Source organism: Thermobia domestica, chromosome 15, assembly GCF_964235325.1.
Source record: "Thermobia domestica chromosome 15, izTheDome1.hap1.1, whole genome shotgun sequence".
Classification (NCBI taxonomy): domain Eukaryota; kingdom Metazoa; phylum Arthropoda; class Insecta; order Zygentoma; family Lepismatidae; genus Thermobia; species Thermobia domestica.
The window spans coordinates 162,043,306-162,055,462 of NC_137468.1; the positions used below are offsets into that span (position 1 = coordinate 162,043,306).

At 35.5% G+C, this 12,157-nt stretch overlaps 1 protein-coding gene across 4 annotated transcripts in view; it reads right to left on the reverse strand.

Moving 5' to 3' along the window:
• Window positions 1-12,157, reverse strand: part of Ppat-Dpck (Bifunctional Phosphopantetheine adenylyltransferase - Dephospho-CoA kinase) — a 220,825-nt gene that overhangs the window by 64,728 nt on the left and 143,940 nt on the right. The window lies entirely within an intron of this gene.

Below are 12,157 nucleotides of genomic sequence, written 5' to 3' on the forward strand. Positions count from 1 at the left end.
TTTCAGTCCAATGCTCCACACACAGCAACAGATATTCATTTACTTTTACACTAATGCCATCTGTAGGGCAATTCTATAAACTATTTGAAACTTTTAACACATAGTTAATTAATTTGAAACCTTACTCACAAATGGATGCTATAGCATGCATATGTAGTACTGAAAAGACAAAGGTATCTTACATTAACATAGCTGTATTAAATTTTTTCAACCCAAACTGTTTCAACAACTCCCTCACCTCCTTCTCCGGTGTGTATTACTCCGATGCGCTACTATACTTACGACATCATGGGGGGATTTTTCACTTGACACAAATAGAAACACCTTTTAAAATGAAAACCTATGCCCACCTCAGGCGTTTGAAGGCATCTGCAGGAATCAAATCGTCAAACAGTTATTATAGACCAATTACAGTAGTGTGTTTTTCAAATCGTGGGAGTGTTCTTGAATCGTTCCTTGTAAGTTAAAATAAGTACTGCTTCTGCTGGAGGTAAAAACAATCGTACTTAAGTTTGAAACTCTACATTGAAAATCTGACAACATTTCAAAGGATACTGAATTTCTAAAAATCTGTAAGGGTCTTTCACAACATTTCTGACATGTAAAATTCCAGCTTGAACATCTAACTCTTTACTTATTATTAAAATGAGCTTTTTTATAATCTAATTTAAAAAAATCAACGCTTTTAAACGTTTAAACAAAACTGCGGAACTCACAACAGGAATAGCTTTCTTCTCAATTACGGCCACAATGTCAATACTTATTTTTAATCTATAAACATGTATCCTATGGTGTACACTGCCAAGCATTCTTTATAAGAACCAATAATCCCTGTTTAACATTTGACAAAAGGAATTTAGACAGAATCTGACGACATAATTAAGAGTTAAAAAACAACTAAAGACAGTGTCGAAAATGAGGGTTCTAAACATAAAATATAAAATTTATTCTAGTTTCCAATAGACTAGCTAATCAAATAAATTTGATTAGTTCCCCTGGGCCCAAGGATCGAAAATACGTAATAAAAACTGATTTCTACAGCATCTGCGACATCAGTAATTTATTTGTTCTGCAACTTGTCGAAGATTTTGTAGGAGAAACGAGTGAATGTTAATGCATCTATATTAGTAAAATAATCAACATATTTAACCTATGTGAAATACATTTCTACAATTCATAATTATACTGGTCATTACCAGTATAATTGGAGCACATTTTCAGTGCACAAACATTTGATAAATACTTTTCCACTTTGTAACTGTTTTTCAAGAGGAGCATTTTTGTCGTAGGTGACTCGGAAGTGTAGGACAAGTGAACAGAAGTGTATACTTACGTCTATCTGAGACAGAAGATATTAACCGATGTATTTTTAAGTTAGGCTGGAGTGCATCCAGAAGATATAGTTTTATATTGAAGAGTTAATGCTAAACTGTAAAATTCTTAATGAATCTATCAGGGTTCCCACTCTCTTTCCCAAAAATAATTCCAGGACATTTCCAGGACAAATCACCAATTTTCCAGGATTTCGATACAGGAAGACAAAACAGGCTTGCAACTGTAGGTTCAAAACTCACAACAGTAAAATGAAAAATACAGTAGCTTATGCAGTGAATATTAATGCAAGTACATTATTAATACACAATAATTAAAAATGAAATGAAATCTTTGTTTTACGTCCCACGATTATGCCGGTTAGGCTAAAGGAGACGGTGATGATGAGTGATGAATGAAATGCTGGAATGAAGAAAGTGGGAGGAAACGGGAGAACCCCAAGAAAACCCACGCACATGGTGTTTGTACACACTAATTAAGTACACAAAGCGGAACGTAATGTGCTGATTCTTTTTCCGGTGGCCTCCCAACTCCCCTTATAGCCAGCCGATCCACCCACATCCAGCACATGTATTTTCGTTCTTTCTACATTACATTTTAATTGTGCACCGAACAAATTTACAAACAATTAGGAATTGAGTTTCACCTGGATATGAAATTGTCACAAATAGCATTCCTATGAAATTTTATTGAAAAGTAAGTACTGTTGCGATAATAGATTGATTATACAGGGTTGATAGTGGTCGTACGAAGCACAGTTTCTGGACGATAGTGCTAGTGAAGACGACATCCAAGAATGAATTGACAGACTAGTGGATGAAAGAAGAGAGAAGTTCACTAGTGGATGAAAGAAGAAGAGAGAAGTTCTCTTTAGTCAATTATTCTGTTGAGAGAAAGAAAGCCCACCAACGACCTACACATGCAGGATCATGACAAATTAATATTCAGCACAAAAACAGGAATGTCAAACAAAAGTAGCAATCAATTAAAATCTTCATTATAATTATTTTGTAAATTTCAAGGACACAAATGCAATTTCAAGGACATTTCCAGGTTTTTCAGCATTTCCAGGACGAGTAGGAACCTTGATGTATTCTGCCTGCTTTGACATATGGATTGGAGACGTGGATACCAACAAAACTAGACATTCACCGTCTCCAGACTTTATAACAAAGCATCGAAAGATATCCTCTATGTTAGGAATTACTACCAAACATAGTTAAACGAATCATATAGATCAGAAACATGACAGGAATGATGGATATTAAAATGGAAATAGAGGCACTCAAGTGGGAGTGAGCTGGACATATTGCAAGAAGAAATTATGATCGATGGACAAAAGCAATTCTTGACTGTATACCAAAAGACATGTTACGACCTAAGAAACGTTCTCATACAAGGTGTATGACGAAATCACGAAGCAATACGGAGTAACGTGGAAAAGATGTGCCTAAGATCGATTATTCCTATGAAGAGTTGGATAGATCTTCATTCAGCAGTGAACTGAAAATAGTTGACTATGATGATTATGAACTCGGAAGTGTAAAATGAAATTGTATAGGTATTCATTTTGAAAAGTATTTTATTCGAGTTATGGGATTTTTTAGACTGAAAATCCCCTCATCATGTTATAGTTTAAGCAATGTAACAGAATAATACACGCGGAAGAAGAGCACAGAAGTTTCGAGACAGTCTAATAATAATAATAATAAAAAGAAAGATGTTGAAGTACGATGACACGTAACTGAGATATCAGAACCTTTTATATCTCATTATTTATTGAGGTGTGATTATCACACGTTCCTACATTTATTTAATTTATTGTGCAACGCACCGATTATGATCGTTTCAGACCGTGTGCGTGGGTTTCCTCGGGGCTCTCCCGTTTCCTCCCACTTTCTTCATTCCACCATTTCATTCATTTCTCATCTTCACCGTCTCCTTTAGCCTAACCGTGGGACGTAAAACTCAAAGATTTCATTTCATTTTTTTTTTTCGTTACAGATTTTGTTCCATGATGCTTTATTTGTTATAATTTCTCCTAACGTATTATATTGCCTGTAATTTTTACATTTATCAATTGTTTTGTTAATATTATTGTTATTTGGTACACTGAGGGAAGAACACAGACTGAAAGTATTTGAAAACAAGACCTTGAGACGAATATTCGGACGCAAGAGGAACGGAAATGGGGAATGGCGGAAACTTGATAACGAGGAACTACATATTTTATATGGTTTACCAAACATTGTTAGGGTCATCAAGTCGAGGACGCTCAAGTGGGCAGGTCATGTAGCGAGAATGGAAGAAAGTAGGAATGCTTTCAAAGTTTTAACTAGAAGACCAATCGGAAAACGACCATTAGGAAGACCTAGGCGTAGATGGGAGGACAATATTAAGATGGATTTCGCAGAAGTAGGAATACAAAATAGATCCGGATCCAGTGGGCTAAGGATAGAAGTCAATGGAGAGCTTTTGTGAACGCGCCATTGAACCTTCGAGTTCAATAGGCCATGGAGTTAGTTAGTTATTACTTGGTACATCTTGCTTATTAAGCTTTTCGCAAGTAATAAGTGACAATTGAATTTATTTGGGTCTAATTTATTGTTTTAGTTTAAATAATCTGTGCAATTTCTAAATTCTAATTGAAGTTATTAATTATTCTTTCACAAAACATATATGAAAGAGACTCCAAGATGACGGACGCACAAAGCAAAACCGACAGGTTTCTATAATTTATAAGCGAAAGCATTATCTATATTACTATAATTTGGAAATCTCTATTAACTTATTATTTTCTTTTGATAGCGTTTTGTTTACATTAATCAGAAAATGATAAAACTACCGAAAATGTCGATATAATACATAAAAAAAAGAAAAAAATGAACCTTATTTGTAAAAAGTTAGCAGTTTGTTGAAATAATACTCAGGAGAAGAACTCAACTTGAAAATATCTCCACGTGTTACTGTGTGCATTTTTTTCTTTTCTTCTTTCAATAAGGAGTTTATACACCGAGCTCCATCTTCTAACTTGATAGGCTCGTGAGATGAATGTTTGGCATAAATTTTGAATCATTCCTCCCTTAGGATATTCATAATAAATAAATGACTGGAAAATACAAACATTTATCATAATACCACGCTCGTTGTTTAGTATCGAACTACCTTAATATTTCCTTCACTCCGAATGTCAGTGACCGAATATTCAACTGCCTAAGAAGACAAGAATGTCACGTCCTGTGATACACGATTCTTAACTATGAATCACAGGAAATGGTAAGAGTAGCTATTCGTAATCACATGCTAAAAACAATTTAAAATTTTAATATATATATATATATATATATATATATATCACATTTACACACAATTCTCAATAGCCAGTCCTTATGTTCGGTTTCAGTTTTAGTTTATACCTTTTTCTTTTCTTGTACCTCCAAGTTCTTTGTTTACAATTCATCTTTTCTAAACATGATACTCAAGACTATAATACATGATTCAATTATAAATCTATGAAAATTATGGTCCAGGAAGCGAAGAAAAAAAAAAAATTGATTGTAACGAAAACCAAGTTGAACTTCTGTCAGTTTTTAGGACCCAACTAGAGATGTATTTGACCAGAAGTCCCCATCCTTCCCCCGGTGCTTTCCCCTCCCCTTTAATATCCAATTTGCAAGCTTTTCGATTATCCCCTTTTATCTTCGTTATTACAGACCGTATCTCTAAAATTGTTTTACAGTCTTTTCCCTTGAATTACGATCTGAAAAAATGCCTCTTGACAATTTTTCGATAGACCTAATACTTTAACAGATATTCGCTCAAACATGTAAAACGTTATATTTTTTGCTGTTGTACAGCTTCTTATAATTTAACTTTTTATTTGGAATTATTTGAATAAATACTTCAAACAAAAGTTATACAGTGTTTCTTTAACTTTCACAGAGTATATATATATATATATATATATATATATATATATATATATATATATATATATATATATATATATATATACCATGTTTCAAAAAGAATATACGTATTACGAAGAATTTTGTCCAAACTATCGATCGCTGCACCTCGGCTCGGCTATTGGAGAAACGAATACATAGTCTAGTTTATATTAATAGCCGCTAGATGTCAGTTGTCTTCTGTTTTGTTTGGTAAGTCATATGTTTAAAATGGCTACTCCGCAGCAGAAATCATTTTGTATTCTGGAGTTTGCGAAGTGCAATTCCGTGATTACAGTGCAAAGACGTTTCAAGTTGAGGTACTAAATTGATCCTCCGAATGGGTGGAACATTCGCAGATGGTATCGACAGTTTGTAGATATAGGATGTGTATGTAAAGGAGAGAGTCCTGGCCGCCCTCATGTTCCTGAAGAAAATGTAGCACGAATTCAAACTGCTTTCCAACGTAGTCCTTCAAAATCAAGTCGTCGTGCCAGTCGGGAGTTACAAGTGCCGACAACAACAATTTGGCGTGTTATGAGACGTCGGTTGGTTATGAAGCCGTACAAGTTACAGATGTTACAAGCTCTGCGTCCTGATGACAAACCCAAACGTGTGGCATTTTTAACGAGATTTTGGATGCTATTGACAATGATAACACTTTTGCACAACGCATCGTGTTCAGTGATGAAGCGACTTTCCGTGTTAGTGGTCAGGTAAACAAACAAAATGTTCGATTTGGGGCCTACAGAACCCACATACAGTCATTGAACATGTACGAGATTCGCCCAAAGTCAATGTGTTTTGTGTGATATCCCGATTATCTGTTTACGGCCCATTCTTCTTTAATGGAAACACGGTTAACAGTCAGCAGTATCTCGCTATGTTACAAAACTGGTTGTTTCCGAGGCTGCACGAAGACAACTTCATTTTTCAACAAGACGGGGCACCTTCTCACTGGAGTCGCCAAGTGCGTGAATATCTGAATAAAACTCTACCGAACCGTCGGATTGGTCGTCAAGGAGCTGGCGACTTAGCATGTCTTAGCTGTCCTCCACGGTCACCGGATTTGGCACGCTGTGACTTCTTCCTGTGGGGTTTCGTTAAAGACAACGTTTATGTACCACCACTCCCACAGAACCTGGAAGAGTTGAAGAACCGGATCCGTACTGCCATAACATCAGTGACGCAGGACATGCTTCCCGAGTATGGGGGGAATTTGAGTATCGATGTGATATTGTTCGTGTGATATTGTGATTTGAACTTGAGAGGTTCGTAAATATGTGTGTAAAATTTCATATTCCTATGTCTTAAAGTTCAATAAATATATGCATTCGAAATACGTATATTATTTTTGAAACAGGATATATATATATGTGTGTGTGTGTGTGAATGTATGAAAATTTATAGATTGAAACCTGAAAAAATGAACTTTAAAGGTCCATAGCTCCAAAATTATGGGATTTATGGGATCTACCGTAGTCGGGTCAAGACTTCATTTAGGAACTAATACGTGCGCTATCCAAAAACTCATGCTTCAGAATCCTAAGGTACTCACGCAACAATTTTTATAAAGGGAGTTCGTCGGAGGGCTGCGCTTTTACTCGTATACGTGTACATGTCTAGTTTGCTGGAAGCCAATTTGTCAACATAGTGGAGTGTTTTGTGTAGTTTACAACTACTGACATCAATTCAGATTTTGTCAGACGATGGGGGAGGGAGACTGTCCATTAACACAGGAATTTCACTTCTTTTATTAAAATACAATTTATTAGAAAGCATGCATTTCTCAAACTCCTACCTCCTCAAATGACGTCTCTGTTTACATCATAAGTGCTAATGTTACATTAATTTATACCAATACTGTTTGTGTTTATGATAATTATTCATAATAGGAAAATAAATTAACCAATTCACTGAAGTAGCATTTTGAGTGCATACAATTTTTTGTACATACCTTCTAAACTAAATTTTAAAATTAAACTATTTATTCTCGATTTTCTTAGGAAATCTCTGTTATTGATATGTCTATTGCGAACAGTCGATTTGTTACGCCGTATGGAAATAAGTATGTATTTATACTTAAAGTTGGAATACTTATATGAACACAACACATGCTAGATTAATCTAATTGCGTACACGTTTTCGCTTGAAAAGTTATTTTTGGATACTTTAGAAAAAAAATGGAAAAACGTAGAAACTTCCTTTGCGTTAAACCTCTCACTCTCGTTTCTATTTCCTCTTTCTTTGTTCTTCCTTCTTCTATATTTTGTCTTCTCATTCCTTCTTTTCTATCTCTTTGGTTTCAGGGTTCCGGGTTCAAACCCTGCTCCCGCCAAGTGAACTTTGTGGTGGACAAACACCGTGTGCGTGGGTTTTCTCGGGGTTCTCCCGTTTCCTCCCACTTTCTTCATTCCACCATTTCATTCATTTCTCATAATCACCGTCTCCTTTAGCCTCACCGGCATAACCGTGGGACGTAAAACTCAAAGATTTATTTTTTTTCATTTTTTTTCTCTTTGGTTTCAGAACACGGTAACTCACTTGTAGAGAGTTCACCTCTAGTCCCAAGGGACCCTGGTTGAATCCCAGGCCCTACCATGTGAGCTCGTGGATTTTCTGTCTCTAAGACGTCCCAGTATGAAATGCATCATAATGTTCTTAAACCAAAAGTTCAAATTAATAAATTTGTACAAAATTGGAAAGTTTGGGTATTTCCTCGCCTTCTTCATCCTTAATTCGAACATCGTTTTAAATCTACGTTCAGGACCTATTTATAAGTTAAAATTCGGGTCACTATCAGGCATGCTTCACAAAACTCAACGTGTCATTTACTTTCTTGCAGTTAAATAGAAACTTTCTTGTCATTGAAATGAAGTTTCTTCACAATGAAATTCCATTCTCACCATGGAAGCTTTCATCTATTTTATTTTTACAAGAGTGAATGTGCTTTTAATTTATCATCTTATTGTCGAGTATTAAAACTGTATTCCAATTTGATTTCAGTTTAGGGTATTGTTTAGCAGTGAAAATGAAATGAAATCCGGAATGAAATGAAATGATTTGTGGATTCCGGGAGTTTTACGAAATTTTACGGGGAAGGAAATAAGAATCACCAATTAGGAACAGGGTTTTTCGTTCACAAACGAATATTACCAGCAATTAAGTGGGTTGAATTTGTTACTGACAGACTTTCTTTTATTACTCTTGAGGGTCGGTGGTGTGATATTATTGTTTTAAATGTACATGACCCAACAGGAGATAAGGATGACGATATAAAAGACAGTTTTTACGAAGAAGTGGAACCAATATTTGACCAACTACCGCGATATCATATGAAAATTCTATTAGGGGATTTCAATGCGAAGGTAGGACGAGAGGATATTTTCAAACCGATTATAGGGAATAAAAGTCTGCATAAGGAAAGTAATGACAACGGTGTTAGACCAGGGTTTGTCCAAGTGGGCCCAGCCCCCACCCGGGTTTTTGAGCTTTTCGTTAGTATATTATTGGTACACACATTGGTAATCACATTGGAAGTGATTTTTATCAGATTTTGGACTTGGGCGAATTAGGTACTTTCACGTTAAGGTATACAACATTCAACGAGAGACCTTTATAAAGTTCTGAATGCACTGAATGGATAAAAAAAAGCCGTACCTTAGATTAAGATAATTATAGAACAAATTAATGTATGGATTGTGCTTGTTGCCTATTTGAATAAAATATGCAATTTTATATTTTAGAAAATACTTCCCGTGAATAGTGTGCTCTGCCCACTCGGCGACGCCGAAGGACGTTATCCCTCATACGTCTGATGGGTTTAGGATCATTGGTACTGGTACTACTAGTAAATATGTAGTATATTAATAAAGCTGTTAGTATTATTTTTTTTATTACCATTGATGGTAACACATGTATTCTTCAGTAAAATTTGGTTTTCAAACAACAACAGTTTAGTTCAGTTATTTGTTGCCACTTTTCAAATAAGCATTCCGTAGAATCAACACCAGCAACTGCGTAAAAATTCTTGTCAAATTTAAGAAGCTTAATGCTCGGAGTTTCGAAGAGTACTTAACGCTTACTATTTCAAGTGCTGGATTCAAACTTCCGTACTAGTGGGAGTTTCGATGTACAGTAAAGAAAGCTTGCATTTTCCAAATAATAATAATAATAATAAAAACCTTCGTCGCGAAAGAAGTACTCGGGAAATTCCCGTAATCGAACGCACAGAGCATCGGAACTGAATACTTCAACAATAAAACTATTTGAAAAAACTGAAATGAAATCTTTGTTTTACGTCCCACCGTTATGTCGGTTAGGCTAAAGGAAACGGTAATTATGAGAAATGAATGAAATGGTGGAATGAATAAAGTGGGAGGAAACGAGAGAACCCCGAGAAAACCCACAAACAAGGTGTTTGTCCACCACAGTTTACACGGCGCGAGCTGGGATCAAACTAGAGACCCCAATCACCGGAGGTGAACGCTCTACCACTGAGCCAGCACGCTCCTAATGAAACTAATTATTATACGCTGTGAGATATTTAGTTTCATTTACGACATATTGAAACATTTACTTTATGAAATATGAATTATACAGCGTGTTTTAAAACAACACCGAAAATGTTTGGGAGGTGATTCCTGAACCAAGATAAGACAAAAAGTATAGACCAACCTGGGTGCATACATGCTTCCTTTCGAACTTATAGGCTGCCGACAATATGAAAAGATGAACTTTAAAGGTCTATAGCGCCAAAACTTTGGGACCTACCGTAGTCAGGTCAAGACTTCATTTAGGAACTAAGATGTGCACTATCCAAAAATACATGTTTCAGAATCCTGCGGTATTCACGCAAGAACTTTTATAGAGGGAGTTTTGCTACGGGCATATAATTTGAAGTACTCACCAACTACCGCAATAAAAATTGTTGCGGTTCTGCCGCAGGATTCAGAAACATGTATTTTTGGATAGAGCACGTATTAGTTTCTAAGTGAAATCTTGACCCGACTTTGGTAGGTTCATAGTTGTGGAGCTATGGAGCTTTAAAGTTCATTTTTTTTTCGGGTTTTCGGCAGCTTATAACTCCGAAAGGAAGCATTTGTGCACCTAGGTTGATCTATACTTTTTGTCTTATCTTGGTGTCAGGAATCACCTCCCAAACTTTGTCGGTGTTGTTTTGAAACACCCTGCATATTTGTTAATTGTTTTAATTTTCTGGGAGAAGGCCTTGCAACAAGTGCTCGGGAAATTCCCGTAATTGAACGCAGAAAGTATCGGAAGTAAACTTCAACAATAAAACCATTTATTTTACGCTAGAAAATATTTAATTTTATTTAAGACATTTTGAGACATTTACAGGGTGTCTAGCGGTCACGAAAGTCACGAAATCAAAAAACGGTCATGAAAGTCAAGAAAAAGTCACGAAATTTAGCTTTTGGGTCACGATTTTTTTTTTATCTGTACAAATGTAAGTATTTACCACCAAAAATGTCTATGGTCTGCTGTAGACGGTACCAAATCACAAGCGAAGCACGCTTCTATCGCATGATTGAAAATTTTGACCCAATTCGCACCCCAATCGCTCTTGAGAAGGTTACTAAATTTTGTGGTTTTGAAAAGAAAAGGTCACGAAAAAGTCACGAAATTTCATTTTGGAATTTTAGTAGACACCCTGATTTATTTTATAAAATATGAGTTATAGATTTGTTTTAAATTAACATATTTGGTGTTCATATTTGGCGAATGTCAGAGGCTATTGGGATGATTCGATCTACATTTGTTTGTTCGTTTGCCTGTACCACACATACAACAGGGTACCACTTTCATCTTTTAAGTTTAAATTTTCAGTGTACAAGCACGAGACGCATTAAATTTCCTGTACAGATTTTGGCGGCATACCAACATAAAATTTCAAAATGGCGGCCATTTTTTACAAAATAGCGAGTATCTACGCCGCAATTTTCGGTTTTTTTAAGTTGAAATTTTCAGAGTAGAAGCACAAGACACTCTAAATTAGCTGTATATATTTTGCCGGCAATCCAGCATAAAATTTCTAAATTACGGTCATTTTTCAAAACAGCAATGAATAGAAATTTTTTGCAAGTTGTGACAATGATAATCTTGAAATATAAATCACATTTTAACACTTTTACCCCAAAGGCGTTGAAATATTTCGAAAAAACCCAATTAAACCCGAAAAAACCCATATGGGCTTTTTTTTTAAACCGTGTTTTTCAAACCCTGTGTTACACTCGTGAACTTTGCAACATGCAAAAACCTAATCGTGAAGAGTACAAAATTCCCACATAGCGACGTTCGTAAATACACTTGGACCTCACCAGACGAAAAAACACATAATCAAATTGATCACGTTTTAGTAGATAGAAGAAGGCAATCTAGCATAATTGATATCCGGTCGTTTAGAAGGGCTGATTGTGACACTGATCACTACCTGGTAGCAGCGACAATAAGAGAGAGATTATCGTTGAATAAAGGAAATATTCTATGTCCGAAAACGGAGGGATTTAATTTAAAGATATTAGATGAGAGCCAGGTAAGACAGGAATACTAGATTGAAGTTTCGAATAGATTCTCGGCTATAGAAGATTCGGAGTGCACTAGTGTTGAGGACACTTGGATTGAAATTAGAGATAGCATTAAAATTTCAGCAAAACAAAAATTGGGACACGCGGAAATACGTAGGAACAAACCCAGGGTTTGAAAAAACGTTTTTTTTTTTTTAAAAAAAAAAAAGACCAACTCACCTGGATCCATATGGGTTTTACCGGGTATTTTCAGGTTTAATTGATTTTTTTCGAAATATTTCAATGCCTTTGATGTAAAAGTGTTAAAATGTGATTTATATTTCAAGATTA